Source organism: Pleurodeles waltl, chromosome 3_1 (genome assembly GCF_031143425.1).
Source record: "Pleurodeles waltl isolate 20211129_DDA chromosome 3_1, aPleWal1.hap1.20221129, whole genome shotgun sequence".
NCBI classification, from domain to species: domain Eukaryota; kingdom Metazoa; phylum Chordata; class Amphibia; order Caudata; family Salamandridae; genus Pleurodeles; species Pleurodeles waltl.
The window spans coordinates 705038779-705054685 of NC_090440.1; positions in this window are offsets into that span (position 1 = coordinate 705038779).

Consider the following 15907-nt stretch of genomic DNA (forward strand, 5'->3'; position numbering starts at 1 on the left):
TCAATACCGTATCCCACCACACCCTCATCAAGAGACTCCGCCATATTGAAATCCATAGAAAGGCCTTGAAGTGGATCACCTCTTTCCTCACCGGAAGAACACAGAGTCCACCTACCTCCATTTATCTCAGAACCCAAAAACGTAATCTACTGTACCCCTCAAGTATCGTCCCTCAGCCCTACACTGTTCAAAGTCTACATGGCCCCATTGGCCAGACTCATCCTCGACCTCCCCAGATGAACCCACATCACCTCCACCTCAGGAAGCTTTACTGGGTGCCCATGAAGAGATGTCACTTCAAGTTGCTGATCCACTACTACAAAACCCTGCACGATCAATGACCAGCATACATCAACCACTGCCTGAACTTCCACCAACACACCAGACACCTGCTCTCTGCTTTCCTTTTTCACGCTCACACCATCCATATCCACCAAAGCGAAAGTGGAGGTCGCTCCCACAGGGTCCACAATGCCTGGAGACCCACCGGTGATGAACCACTCTTTACAAATCCTGCGTGATTGAGAAATTATCATGGCCCCTGGTCTTGCCATGCTCCTTCAAGTCAACCAATTGACCAACTGCACCTTCAACACCATAAGAACACTCCGATTTATCTTCCCTTTGCTTGGATTCCCACAGAAAGCCCAGATAACCACCACTCTAACATTATAACATCTGGACTATGCAAATAGACTACCATAGAGTATCTGTATCTATCAAGAGACAACTTAAAAGAATGTAAAATGTAGTGGCAAAACAACTTTTGCACCTTAAGGTTCATGACAAGATCTCACCAAGTGTGAAGGCTCTGAACTTACTGCCTACTGCCAAAAGATATTTGTTCAAATTACTGTGCATAACACACGAGGCAATAAACTGAAAATGAGCATTATTTGTACAGAAGAAATTAAGGATAATACTAATTGGTCTACCACATAAGAAGAAAACCTTTGGTGGGGCATCCTTGTCCGGCCTTATTGCCAAAATATGAAATAGACTCCAAGCAAAGTTTTGGGCTACTATAAATGACCTCAAACTTAGAAGAATGCGTTAACCTTGCCTATTATCCATGATACCATGAACCTCTGAGTATTGAAGAGAAAAATGATCTCCCTGTCAAAAAGAAGTAGCGTCTTCAAGTAAGACCAATAAACTAGATGGTTCGTATACCCCTGACCATCACCTAATTATGAACGTGTCCCAGAACAGCACATCTAACACACCATAGGCAAAGATGGAATACCAGGTTACAACTAGAAATGAGAATAAAGGTCTGCTTCTGTCATGCACATCTGAAGATACCCAAATAGCACACATGAAATTACAAAAAGGTTTAGTATTCACATAATCTGAAGGACATCACACACACAGTGAATAATGCAAATCAATACAAAACTTAAGCATCTGCATCAATAATAAGACCAGAAATTGCATTAAACTACTCTGTAAAGCAACTCTAATGCTGCATATTATGACTAACTGCAAAACTTGTAACTAACAAAACAAACTAAAATGGCTAGAGTGCTATTCTGGACTTCACAGAGTAGCATTCTGCCCATTTAAAAATCGCTTCTATGACTCATCCTGGGTAGTCAGTGCTATATATTTCTAAAATAGACCACAATGCGATATTGGACCATATACACAAATATTACTACGGATAACATAGAGCATCATAATCACTACTGCTGTTTGAGACATCGGCTAGTAAGGCTGGTATAACCTATCTGCCATAAAACCTATAAGATCTCAGTAACCTGATCAATATAATTGATATATGGACGTTTCAACTCTACTTAGCTCTTTCTACTTACAACCTGAGATTGTGACATTTCTGTATTGTTTTTTATTTTATTTATCCACACTACCGTTTCAGAGATTGTCATTCATAAAATATGACTTACAATCTTACTGGAAATACTAAAAGGAAGCAAAATGTAAAAGTGAAGAAAGCTCTATGACAATGTATACATTGTACTGCACAAGACTGCACTTGCCGAACTGTCTGCATCACCTGTGATTTTTCAGACAGTTGTAAGAAAAACTGCCTTTGTCAACATTTTCTTACAATTTTCTTGGGAAGGCTAAACCTGCAATACCCCTGGGAGATGGTTGGACTTTGCAAACTACTGGAATATTTCATGAGTGCAACTTCAAAACATATATCCTTTCTTGCAAACCATGTGAAAATTGTGCGAAGCAAAAAAGATTACCCCAGTGCTTCAACTGTTTCTTCCCTGGGGCAATCTAAGGAACTGATTTAAAGTTCAACCAACAGGTTACCCCTTCACAAATGTGAGGCATATACCATCCGCCATATTACAAGTACCATTGTGTATAACGGATATAATATCTGTCATATTTTTTGGAAGTACCCGTCTGCCAACTCTAAATCAGGTCTTAAGTTCCTAGGAAAAATGCTCAGTGTAATTCAGGTGGGAATTTATATCCCTCAATTTGCTAATCTCAGCAGCGGCCACTGAAAGGTGGGTGAATAAAGTAAAAAAATGGGTTGTTAGGCATTGAAGAACATAGACTGAGATATCAGACAGAAGATATTGGAGGGAGAAATAAAAACTAGGGCCTGGGAATGAGGTTGGCAAAAAAGTGAAGAGGATATAAAGCAGTGTTTAATTTGTGCTTGTTGTTTCCGGTGCTGAGCACCAGCACTTATTTTTGAGGGCCAGGGCTTATTCTTCTGCCTCAAGCATTTGCTGTGAGCAAAAGACACATATTAGAAAAACAGATGAGGGGGAAAACGAAAAAGCGTTACAAAGGGAGAAAGAAGAAAGCTGCAACAGTGAGCTGAAGGGGCAGGGAGTGGCTGTAAATGGATTAAAGAGGCCTGAGATGTTTTCAGGATTACACTGCCTCAGTATTCAGTGCTCGCACATTTAACTGCAGCAGCCGCAAGTTTAAGATGAGGGCTTTGGACACCGGCACCTTTTTCTTTACAAATTAAGCACTGGTATAAGGCAGCTAATAATGAGGGAAGGTAGCCCTGGCGATGTTTCAGTTGTGTGGGCTAATAGTGCCTCACAGGGAAACGGTCATCATAAAGTTCCTTTTTTTCTGAGTAGTCTGTTCATGAGTGATTGGCTACAGAGTTCTTTTTCCCATGGTAAGCTGTGTTGTTTCACATGAGAACAAATGGACATGTTCTAGCAGTGATGGACTAGGCTTGCCTCAAGAAGAATGTGGCCATGGAAAGGTTCCAACTGTAGAGTACCATATTTCAAAGGGAATTAGCCAATGGAAAAGGTTCAGCTGTGCCTGGCTGTCTTTCAGACAGGGAGTGGCCATCATGCAATCCAAGCTATTGTGGGATGTTTATTCTCCTAGGGAACTGAGTACTGTAGATCTTGCAGCTTTGTTTGGTGGTACTGTCTCTCACAGGAAGCCATTACATGTTTTTTCTTTTTTTGGTGGGTCGTACTGTTATGGTGAAAGGGTACTGCAAATGCTTCATCTCTGAAGGGTTTGGTGAGCTGTTGCAGATCTTATATTGGTTTGATGGATATCTCTTTTTATTTGTTGCCTTAACACTACCTGAAAGCTCTTAGGACAGGGGAGATGGAATTGAGAAAAGAAGGAACAAAAGAGATGGAGTGAGTGGAATCTTTGTCAGTGGAGTGATGCTCCATAAAATGGTTGTATCTCACCAATAGGAGAGACATTGTGCTGTGGGGAGTCACCTTATGGTCTGAAATTGTTAAACAGAGAGTCTAATAATAAAGGAGAAAGCAAGGACTTAGAAATGTTTGAAGGTAAGGAAACCGGGCTTGACATATGGTTAGTCTGGGTGTAGGAAGCTGGCTCTTTATGTGATATATCAATAACTAGATGTACTGTGTAAAGAGTCCAGGCGTTCCCCCGTGAGTGGCCAGGGACTTGCTGTGCAATCCCAAAGTGCTCTATTAAGCCTTAGGCTTAACACAGATGAGTGCTAGACATCTACAAATACACATTTCAGTCAATAAATGAAATGCACAACTCAAGGAGATCCACATCAATTTATAAAAATAGCAAGTACCTTTATATATGTTTAAGCAACAGAGAGAAATAGTTTGGATAAGTTCTTAAATCTAAATTCTTTTTACTTTAAAAAGTGTAGTTTCTGAGTTCTGCAGTGTTATCATAGGGAGGAAGAACAAGCTCTGCAAACAGGTAGAGTATGGCGACTTACAAGACCAATCTCCAGGGGTTAAGGTGAGTAGTGGACAAGGTCCAAGGCAGCACCAGCAGTACACCACAGGCGGCAGGGTGCAAAACAGTGTCGGTGTCCAATGTGTTTCAATGGAGACCGGTCACTGCGAAAAGAGGCTGCAGGCTCTGGCTAGGAAGCCTTTTGGGCTGAACCAACAGCGGGGCTCAGGCCTCACAATGCTCGGACACAGGTAGACACCTTTGGTCCTCTTCCCTACCGCCCAGGGGTGATGGGTTTTCCTTACTGGAGCGGGTCATGGTAGATGGGAGCTGCATGTAGAGGCTGCAGGTATCGTTGGGGAGTCCAGGAGGGGTGAAACCCCGATGGAAGGCTTGGGGGAGGATCTTGTTGGCACCAGTGACCCACTTCAACTTGGGCTGGAGGCGACTGTGCTGTGGTGGCTTTCGGTGTTGGTGGTTTCTGAGGCTTCAGAGTCCTTTCTTTGTGGTTTGGAGGAGAACAGGTCTGCTGTTCATAGGAGGACTTGCGTATTTATCAAAGGCTGGCAGTCCTCCCTGGTTTCTGGAGTCAACAGATGCAGGACATGTCAACTTTGATGCAGTTTTTAACAAGGGATGCAGACAGGCCGACGGAGTTGCTACCAGGTCAGCTGCTTCTTCTCTCCTCTCTGCTTTTGCAGCTCTTTGGTTTTCAGGATCTGCTTCTATGGTGCCAGGGGCTCCCCTAAATACAAAATTTAGGGGTGTTACAGGGGTGCAGGGTAGTGGCCAATGAGCTACTGTCCCTTGATGTCACTACACCCCCTATATGGCCACCTCCTATGGAAAGTGGACATAACCCTGTCCCAGAGTTCCTAAATCTGCCAACACCAAGATGGCATATTTTTAATAGTTGTGTCCACTTCAGGCAGGGCACCTTAAGGGTGGGACTGGACTGAGGGGTGGACACACCTCACTGAATACTAAATTTCCCGTCTGTCCAGGTGCCAAATGGGCTCTGGGGCAGGGTTGTTGGCATCTCCTTCGTGAGGGAAGCCAGATCTGCATACCAAGGGTGGTGGGCTTCTGAAGCACCCTGCCTTGGAATGCAGAGTTGCAGGTCATCCTGTTGAGTGGGATGAGTAATCACCACTCCCAGAGCAAGCGTGGTTTATGACCGCCCTGAGAGCAGTGGCTTTCACCATTGGTGGGTTAGATTTGTGTCTGGTGGCAGCAGGGTGGCTCAAATTGGTCAGTCCAAACATGGGTAGTTGGTAGTGTTTCAGGGGGCAGCTCTAAGGTGCTCTCTGGGTGCATGTACTAAAAAATTAGTCTAGTCACTGGCATCAGTGAGGGCTTATTAATATGAGATGCTTGATACTATCCAAACTGGATTATGCCAATGGCCTCTACCATGGATCATCTCTATCTGTCATGAAAAAACTACAACGTATCCAGAATTCCGCAGCCAGGCTACTATTACATGTAAAGCCACAAGCCCACATCTCCCCTGCCTTGAGAGCACTACACTGGTTACCCGTTGCCAGAAGGTGCACTTTCAAGCTGCTTTGTATCACCCACAAAGCTATACATGGAACAGGACCGCTTTTTATCAGAGAGAAAATTACCAAATACATCCAACAAAGAAACCTCCGCTCAAGATTGGCACCACGCCTTAGAACACCACCATACAAGAAAAAGACTATAGGTGGTACATCCTTCTCCGTCCAAGCAGCCAAACTATGGAATTCATTACCCCAACTATAAGAGCCACAGATAACTTTCTTGTCTTCAGAAAACTACTCAAGGGTTGGCTCTCTCCTTCATAACCACCATATTCAAACAACTATGAACTGTATATGCCTATGTTGATAAATATTTTTTTCAGATTATGTGTATATTTCTATTTATTTATAGTTTCTTTAGAAAATATGTATCGCTACTATGTCATAACAATAAAATACACACACACTCTTTAAACCTGTTTGACTAAGTATTTTTTACCCATGGTTCTAATTATGTATTGTATGTGCATATATGTGTGTATTCATGTGTGTGTGTGTGTGTGTGTGTGTGTGTGTGTATATATATATATATATGTATGTGTATATGTTGTTTCTGTGCTTGGCATGTTCGTGGATCATTGCATAGCTCCTTGGTGGGTTGTTATACTAGATATCTATGAATTCCTGCTCTCATCTTATCACACTTATCTACTCATCATATGTCATGTCTCTATCAAACTATCCTCCATTCTCACTCTGACTCATCCCAAATCCCTTCTACTACTTTCATCTCTTAAATAACTCTGCCTAAGCTCTTCCCTCCGCTTCCACATCTAACTCACCAAACCTCACTCTACTACTGTGACCTCCCACACAACCCTACTAAATTCTCCTGCATTTATCTTGCCCTACTACTATGCTCTCCCTAACCCTTCCACATACTCTTCCCTCCTCCACCCCCCTTTACTCATCCCAAGCCTTTGGGTTGAGTAAATGAAGGATATACTCCCAATTAACACTTCTGGATTTCTTTCCTCCTCCACCCCTCCATTACTCCAGTCAATCTAACTAACAAACTCTCATATCCGCGGCTCAAATTAACTCATAATAATACTAAGACTGTACTCATTATTTCCCGATACTAATCCATCACTAATTCTTGTTGCGTTCCAGAGTAGCGTGCTACTCATCGAAAAGCGCTTCGACGCCTCGTCAGGGGTGGTAAGCGCTATATAAATACGATTACAATACAATACAATACCAAACATCCCTAGTTTCAGTGAAGCCATCATGTAGCTGGGGAACTCGTAATGACCAGTGTCCAACACATGTACTTTAATGGCTCCCCTGTTCACTCACTATGCCCAAGACTCGACAAAGACAGCAGGGGCATATCTGCTGGTGAAGATACATCCTTACATGCAAAGTAATGCACCCTGCCTTAGGACTGTAAGGCCTGCTGTAGGGGGTGACTTAGATATATTGAATGCAATATTTAGGGAACATGGCACACAGCTGTGTGCTATCTTGTGTTTTTACTTTTTGCTGCACCAAGACACGCAGCCTGTGATGGCACTCTGTGTGTTAGGTGAGGGGACCCTGAGGGTGGTACAATACATGCTGCAGCCCTTGGGGACCCTCTTTATTAGCCATGTCCTAGGCATCAGGGACACCATTTACTAGGGACCTACGAGGGCCAAAGATAGTGCTGATTGGGGAACAAGTGTACAGTTTTAGGGAAAGTGATCTGGCACCGGGGACCTGGTTAGCAAGAAACCAGTGTACTTTCAATTGAAATTGCAACATGTACCAGGCAAAAAGTGGGGGTGACCATGTCAAAAAGGGGCACTTTCCTAAAATGGGAAACTTAAGGATCTGCCTGCACCAAGCCCAAATGAGGATCTGGAAGCAAAGATCTGCCCAAATAGTTTCCATCACTACTTTTTCAGGTTTCCTCTCCTTGTGCAATCCATTCACCTGCAGGTCCACGTTAGTGGAAGTTGGAGAGAAGGCGATCTAGAGGGATACTAGGTATATTCTGAGTTTTTCCTTTGGGGATTTACTTTTGAGGATGTAGAAAAATCAGTGTTCAAGAAGAGCTTACCACAAGGGGTCAAAGGCCCAGCACCAGCATTCACTACTAGTGAACCATATACTGGTCATCATCGTATGCAGGTGCAGCCTTTAGGGTGTGCAAGCTGGGCCCACGCCACTGACCTGCAGAGTGGCGCTGGAGCTCCCTGCAGCAGTCTTACTATAACTTAGGTTATGGTAAGGTGGGGGGGCATATGACCCTCCTGACCTTTAAATGGGTCTCCTGGTCAACAGCAGCACTGGGCTGCTATTAACACTCAGCACTAACATTAAAAAGATGTTAAATAAACAGGCAAGCATTTATTTACATTTTAATTGAAGTGTAAGAAAGGCAGCTAAGTGGGGTCCTACACCACTTAGCTTTAGAAACATCTTCATTTTTAAAGATATCTTCAGCAAAAGTATGTTTAAAATTCAAAAAGTGCATTTTATTAACATGCAGAACTTTACTTCTCTCGTAGGGGATTTCCATGTATAGTCATATGCGCTAAATAGTTACACCTGCTTGCGGGGACCCAGGAGCACTGTTCTAAAATTGTCTTCCTAAATGTAGATGTTTGCCTTTCTTCAGGAAGGCCTGCAAAGTTGCTTAAGAATGTCAATATGCAGCCTAAAGGAGAGGGTACAAAGGCCAAATTATTCATCCTACTCAGTTGAAAAAAGGGTATTGTAATGTAGCTATGCATTAAAATGCATGGATATTCTAAAGATTTCAAAGAAAAATCTTTCACAAACCTTTTTGCAATGTTACATAAAGATGAAGGAATGCAGGGCAGTGTAGACCATAGGCTGCCATTATACAGAATGAAAATGAAGCTGTGCCTTTAAGAGCAGATGGTCCTCCCATATCCCCTCATGCTTATCAAGAGGCAGTTGCTTCTGTTCTGTTTTCCGGCTCCTTCTAACAGGACCCTGAAGCATTGAGCTCCACCTATTTATAGGTTTTTCACAACAATTTCTGATCAAATAATTTTGACTACACTTTTACTCGACATTTTTCATCTTGCTTGAGTTTTTTGTCTTTTTTTTGTAAAATCCTGACAGAAATTTAGGCCTTTTTCCCATCCAAAATGCCTTCATTTTTTGACAAGTGCCCTTGCTGTGGCAGAAAGAAGGCCACAAAAGACCAACACGAAGTCTGTATTATCTGCCTTCCAGCTTCACATATACCAGATGCCTGTGAGATATGCAAAAACTTCTCCAGACGCACCCTGGGTGACAGGGAGAAAATTTGCCTCCAGGCCAAAGAGGACAGCAGACAGAGAAAGGAGCCTACCAGTAGGACCTTAGAGCGAGGGGAAGGTCAATCTTCCGCGGGCTCTTACTTCATCATCCATGGCAGCTTCTAAATGCAGCTCTGGTCAAAAACGACGCAGGTCCCAGTCGACGTCGAGAACATCAATGTCGAGGCAAGTAACAGCGCTGACATGCTCGCTTGTGAGGAAGCGACACCGCTCGCCGTCGTGTCGCTCTTCAGCATCAAGAGTTTACACGCCGTTGAGACGACATGGACATCAGACGTCGAGGAGTGCCTCTCTCTCTCGAGGTCGCCGTCGACACGGCATGGAAGATCAACGTTGAGGGACACCCGACGTCATAAACTATTGATGTCGTCCACGCGACGTCACAAGGGATCACCGTCAAGGATACCTGATGTCATGAGGGATTGACGGCGAGAGGAACACGTCGACGTCGTGTATCGACGTACAGGAGTTTGTAGAGGTCTCCACCAAGAAAGAGAAGGAGGGTTTACTCCACATCTGAATCCTCTGCCTCTTTTGTGATACTACCATCTTCTCCTTAGCCATCTCCACCTCCACATACAATGCCTTTGCCGCTTTCTCCACCTCCACTAGCTCATCAGGCTCCTGTGGCGCCTCCTCCGATACCGCTTTCTGAAACGGCCCTTAAGACTCATGTAGGATCCTCAAAACATTTGCATCGTCATGACTCTAACAACAGGTCAACATCTCGCTACCATCGTAGGCATTCCTCATCGTCTACCAGAGTCTATTCTCCAACTCTGTCTGACTCTCCTTTGCCATGAATCTCACAGATTGATGATGTTAACACTTTTCAGGAAGTCCTTGTCCGGGGTGCTACCAAACTTAACATCCCTATGGCAAGTACCTACACTGACAACATCAGTTATCTTTGAAACCCTACACCAACGGTCTTCTGCAAGACCATTGCTTCCGCTATTCCCGGGTCTGCTTGAACCGGTGATGGACCTATTCTTGACACCAGCCACGGGCAAAACTGCACCTTCTGGACTCCAGAAAAAATATCACCCTCCAGAACAGAATCCTTTATTCCTAAGGGCAGACCCAACACCAGATTTGGTAGTTATTTGACTTCCCCTTCATCCTCCTCTCCGCCAGACAAGGAGAGTAAAAAGATAGATGCGGCAGGCCGCAAAGTTAATTCAACATTGGCCATTTCCATTAAGACAGCTAGTTCCACGGCCCTTTTGGGCAGATATGATTGTGCTCTTTGGGACTCCATCATTCAGTTTGCTGATCACCTTCCTAAAGATAAGAAGGAAGATTTCCTTGAAATTATTAACAAAGGTGCCATGGTCTCTAACCAGATTATAAGCGCAGAAGCGGATTCTTCTATTTTAGCGACACATGGATATTGTCATGGGATATCCTTGAGAAGGCATTTGTGGCTACATCTTACTTCTCTCAAACCAGAAGCGCAGCAAAGAATACAGAACCTCCCTTTTACAGGTTCTACTCTGTTTGGCTCTCACGCAGATGATGAGTTGTCTAGAATGAAAGCAGAACTAGAGACTCTTAAGGCTGTAGGCATTGAAAAACCGAGAGAGCAGCGAAAGTCTTTCTGTCTCTACCACCGCAGGTTTTTCTCACAAAGACACCAATCTCCGCAATGGGTGTCACCTAGATCTCAGCACCATCAACACCAGAGACTGTTTCCAACTCAACGCAAACAGATACGGGGTCGGTCCACTCCACAAACCGCCCAAGGAGGACGTCAAACATCTGCGTCTAAACCCTGAATCCTTATTTCCCCCTCTTCCGTTACCCACTCTGGTAGGGGGAAGCATTTAGCATTACCTGGAAGAGTGGCAACGCATAACATCAGATGTCTGGGTTTTGAATATTGTGCAGAATGGCTATTGTCTCAGGTTCACCAATCCTCTGCCTTCTATTCCACCAAAGCCTTCCAGATTCAACCTCGACGCTCTCAAGGTAGAGGTCAAAATCCTATTACAAAAGAAGGTGATAGAACCAGTTACCACAGATTGATGGGGAAAAGGAATCTACTCACGGTACTTCCTTGTGCCAAAAAAGGACAAGCATGAGTTCAGACCCATTCTCGATCTAAGAATAGCCAACAAATGGATTTGGAAAGAAAAATTCAGAATGCTATCTTTGCATCAGATCTACCTACCCCCAGCTTCCCCATGGAGATTGGCTTTGTTCCATAGATCCTCACGATGCTTACTTCCACATTCCCGTTGCCAGAAAACATCGGACGTTCATAAGATTTCTTGTCGGATAAGACCACTACCAATATGCTGTGCTACCTTTTGGCCTCAAGTCAGCACCCAGGACGTTCTCCAAGTGCATGGCGGTAGTGGCAGCCCATCTAAGAAAACATTGGCTCATAAAGGCATCCACATCTCAAGAGGCTCAACTGCATTTCAATTGGACCTACCAACTACTCCATCGACTGGGCCTTCAGGTCAACTTCACCAAGTCGACGCCATAACCTGTCCAGAGGTTGCACTACTTAGGCGCCACCATCGACACCATTCAAGCAAAGGTGTTTCCTTCGGAGGAGCGACGTTCATTGATCCTCCGGAAATGTCAAGTTCTCGAGAGAGCTCCTCGGTCAACAGCAAGAATAGTCTTGTCTCTCTTAGTTAGGGTCAATGGCGTCTTGCATCTACCTCACTCCCAGTGCTCGCCTCCACATGAGGCCTTTGCAGGAGTGCCTGGAAAACCAATGGAATCAGCTGATGGGCAATTGGGAGGGCAGGATTACTCTATCTCCACATGCATTACAATCTCTCAAATGGTGGTCTTCTCCGAACAATCTCCTGAAAGGGATGCCATTTCACCAACAGGTTCCCACACAGACGATAGTCACGGACGCATTGTTACTTGGATGGGGTGCCCATATGGATCATCTACAGATTCAAGGCTTCTAGTCTCGGAAGAAGAGATCGTATCACATCAGTCTCCTAGAGCTAAATGCAGTCCATCTCACGCTCAAAGCCTTCCTTCCTGCATTCACCACAAGTACTCTGCTTCTTCAAACAGACAATATGGCCACCATGTATTACTTGAACAAGCAGGGGGGCACCAGAACCATGACTCTATCTCTGGAGGCTCAAATATCTGGGACTGGCTTCTGGCCAGGAACTTTACAATAACAGCAACTCACCTCCCTGGCATAGAAAATGTTCAGGCAGACGCTCTCAGCAGAGCGAAAGACAAAAACCACAAGGGGGTTCTACACGATGACGTTGTTCACTACATCTTCTCCGTGTGGGGTACCCCTTCTATAGATCTATTTGCAGCACCAGAAAACAAAACATGCCCAGACTTCTCCTCCAGATATTACCATCCAGGGACATTGTGGAATTCCCTATGGGTAGAGTAGTCAGGAAACTTTCTTTACGCTTTTCCGCCACTTCCCCTGATCCCGGCAGTCCACATCAAACTGTCCTACTCCAAAACCAACATGATACTCATCGCTCCGGAGTGGCCATGGCAGTGGTGGTTTCCGAACCTACTTCTCCAGTCACTACGTCCACATCTCAGACTGCCATGCCGGTTAAACCTTCTCACGAAATTTGGAGGTCAGATGAGACATCACAACCTCTCGACGTTGAATTTGGCAGAATGGCTCCTGAGCTAGTGCAGTATGGTCACCTTAACCTTCCTCAAGACTGCATGGATGTTTTAAGAGAGGCAAAACAACCTTCTACCAAATCAGCATATGCCTTAAAGTGGAAAACATTCTGCATGTGGTGTCTGGACAAGAGCATAGATCCAACGACATGCAGAGAAGATGTTATTCTTCCATATCTATTGCAGCTAGCAAAATCTGGCTTATAATTCTCATCCATCAAAGTACACCTGGCAGCTCTGACTGCATACAGGTAAAGATCTTTACAAACCTCTTTCTTTAAAATGCCAGTAATTAAAGACTTCCTAGAGGGGTTAAAAAAGTGTTTCCTCCTACTAGACGTCCTTTTCCTCCCTGGGAGCTTAATATAGTTCTTTCACATCTGATTCAACATCCCTTTGAGCCCATACACAAGGTGTCTCTCCAACATCTTACTTGGAAAACTGCCTTCCTTTTAGTAATTACTTCAGCTTGCAGGGTTAGTGAGATCCAGGCCCTTTGCGCTCAGGAACCATATACAGTTTTCCATTCCTCCAAGGTGGTAATGAGAACACATCCAAAATTCCTACCCAAAGTTATTTCTGACTTTCATGTAAACCAGACTATCTCTTTACCAACTTTCTTTCAAACCCCATCTACTCATGCTGAGAGAACGCTTAACTCTCTGAATGTGAAGAGGGTTCTAAAATGTGTTCATTAATTGTGACCCAGTTCAAACAGGCCTGGCCACCTCCAAGCAATCCTTGTCCAGATGGATTGTCTCATGTATTTTGCTCGGTTACCAGCTAGCCAATAAGTCCCTTGATGGCAGACCTAAGGCACATTCCACTAGGGGCAAGGCCGCCACTGCTGCATTAATGAGAAACATTCCGTTAGCAGATATTTGTAAAGCGGCTACATGGAGGTCCGTCCACACCTTTACTAAGCACTACTGTCTTGATTCTGATGCTAGGACAGATGCTCAAGTAGGACAGGCTTCTCTTAGAAATCTCTTGCATGACGTAATATTACTCTATTGTTCAGTCTACCCCACCGCTGTCAGGGGGATGGGCTTGCTAATCTATTCAGCGCTTATGACTATACATGGAAATCCCCTACGAGAGAAGGAATAGTTTCTCACCTGTAACTCCAGTTCTCTCGTAGGGGTATTTCCATGATAGTCATAAGCGACCCTCCCTCCTCCCCGGTGGAATAGACATAATAATATTAATAAGGGTTGATAATTCACAGGCTCCATCTCAACTATCAAAGCCTACAAAAAGAACTGAGGCAACTGCCTCTTGCTAAGCATGATGGGATATGGGAGGGCCATCTGCTCTTAAAGGCACAGCTTAATTTTCATTCAGTATAGTGCCAGCCTATGGGCTACACTGCCCTGCATTCCTTCATCCTTATGTAACATTGCAAAAAAAGGTTTGTGAAAGATTTTTCTTTGAAATCTTTAGAATATCCATGCATTTTTATGCATATCTGCATTACAATACCCTTTTTTCAACTAAGTAGAATGAAGAATTTGGCCTTTGTAGCCTCTCCTTTAGGCTGCATATTGACATTCTTAAGTGACTTTGCAGGCCTTCCTGAAAAAGGCAAACATCTACACTTAAGAAGACAATTTCAGAACAGTGTTCTGGGGTCCCCGCAAGCGGGCGGAACTATTCAGCGCTTATGACTATCATGGAAATACCCCTACGAGAGAACTGGAGTTACAGGTAAGAAACTATCCCTTTCACTTTAGTACATCTGATTATATTATAACAGTGCATTGAGAAGTATTTTTTTTTCAAAAGTGGTAGTTTTCAAACCTGAATTCAGAAACATCCCCTGCTCCTGTTGACAAGAAAGCAAATAGTGGTGTATGGGGGAAGTCAGTTGTAATGTGTACTCTTTGGGTGGCCTAGGTTCCTGTTATACATTAACAGCATTATAATGTAAAAATCAAACACAGGAGAAGGATTTGCACAGCACACATCCTGAAGTCATGTATTCTGAGGTCCTTATATGTGGAAAGGAAGAGAGAGGAGGGAAAGTGTAATAAAACAATCAACTAGGATCAAACAATTAGGTTACGTAGAGAAGCCAGGATTAATCCCATGTTTTGGGTTCACTTTGTGCAATTCGGACACTAGATGTATATGGGTTGCTTCCCCTATACCCACCTTTACACTAATGTCCCCCACCAACCTGCTGTCATCAGTACTGCCCTCAGTCACATCACAGGCCAAACTTTGTGGCTCATGGGAAAATGTTAGCGAGTAGCAATGATTTAGGTCAAAAGAAAAGTGTGTTTATACACTTTTTAGGACGAACGTACGCTTACGGCCTCTTGTGTACATACTTTAGTGTGTATATTTCTTTATGGGCTCTCTGCTTTTTCATTAGTTTGTTTCAGTGTCCTTCAAAAATCCTTGCTTGCTAGTAGTCAATCCTTCTTTGTACCACCTTTTTTCTCAGTTGTACACTCCCCTATAGACCCAGTACTTGTACCTTTCCACTTGTGCCACTGTAGCATGTGCTTAGGGACTACTTTTTTATTAGGCTAATTAACGTCATGACGAGGCTGCCTCTTTTCCTTCGCTGTTGCTTGTTTTCCATTGCTAGCACTGGCTGTACTGATATCTCTCTCCCCACACCCCACCCCATCCCAATCCATCCAAAAAATGTTCGTAGCAGCTGCATAGCCGGGGCGAGGCTGCTGACTGATTCTTACTCCTTGGTACACAATGACTCTTGGTAGATTATTCATGAATGAAGTTTGTCCACTCTGACCTACCAGACCCACCAAATGCGAGCTCGAAGAGTACGATTGTATGTACACTGTACAGGCACGTGCGGCATCTACAGCCAATGATGAGCACTCCAGATATATTTATCTAGCGTAATAGGAAGGCTGTGGTGCTGGCATACTCCAATCCTAGGTCAGCTTACATACGACGAGCCCCTTCCACACCAGAATGGGTTCTGCCATAGAATTGGCTGTTCTACGACCAAGAAGCAATGCAAGGACATTCACATGCTGTTTGAGGTGACTAGGCGCCATCAAGTTGAAGTCCCTGACAATCTGGATAAACAGCAGAAAGGTGTTTGGTCATCTTAGATCGAGGGAAATAGTCAGCGACTAATGCCCAGCGAAGTAAGCAGAGGCCGGGAGATCTGCGAGGGAAGTGCTGCAAGGAGTTGCGGGAGATGTTGAAGCGAGAAGGCTCATGGGCAACAGGCATATTAGACGAGGAACTTTTGTATGTTTGGATGCGATGTAACTTTGCTTTCTGATGCCC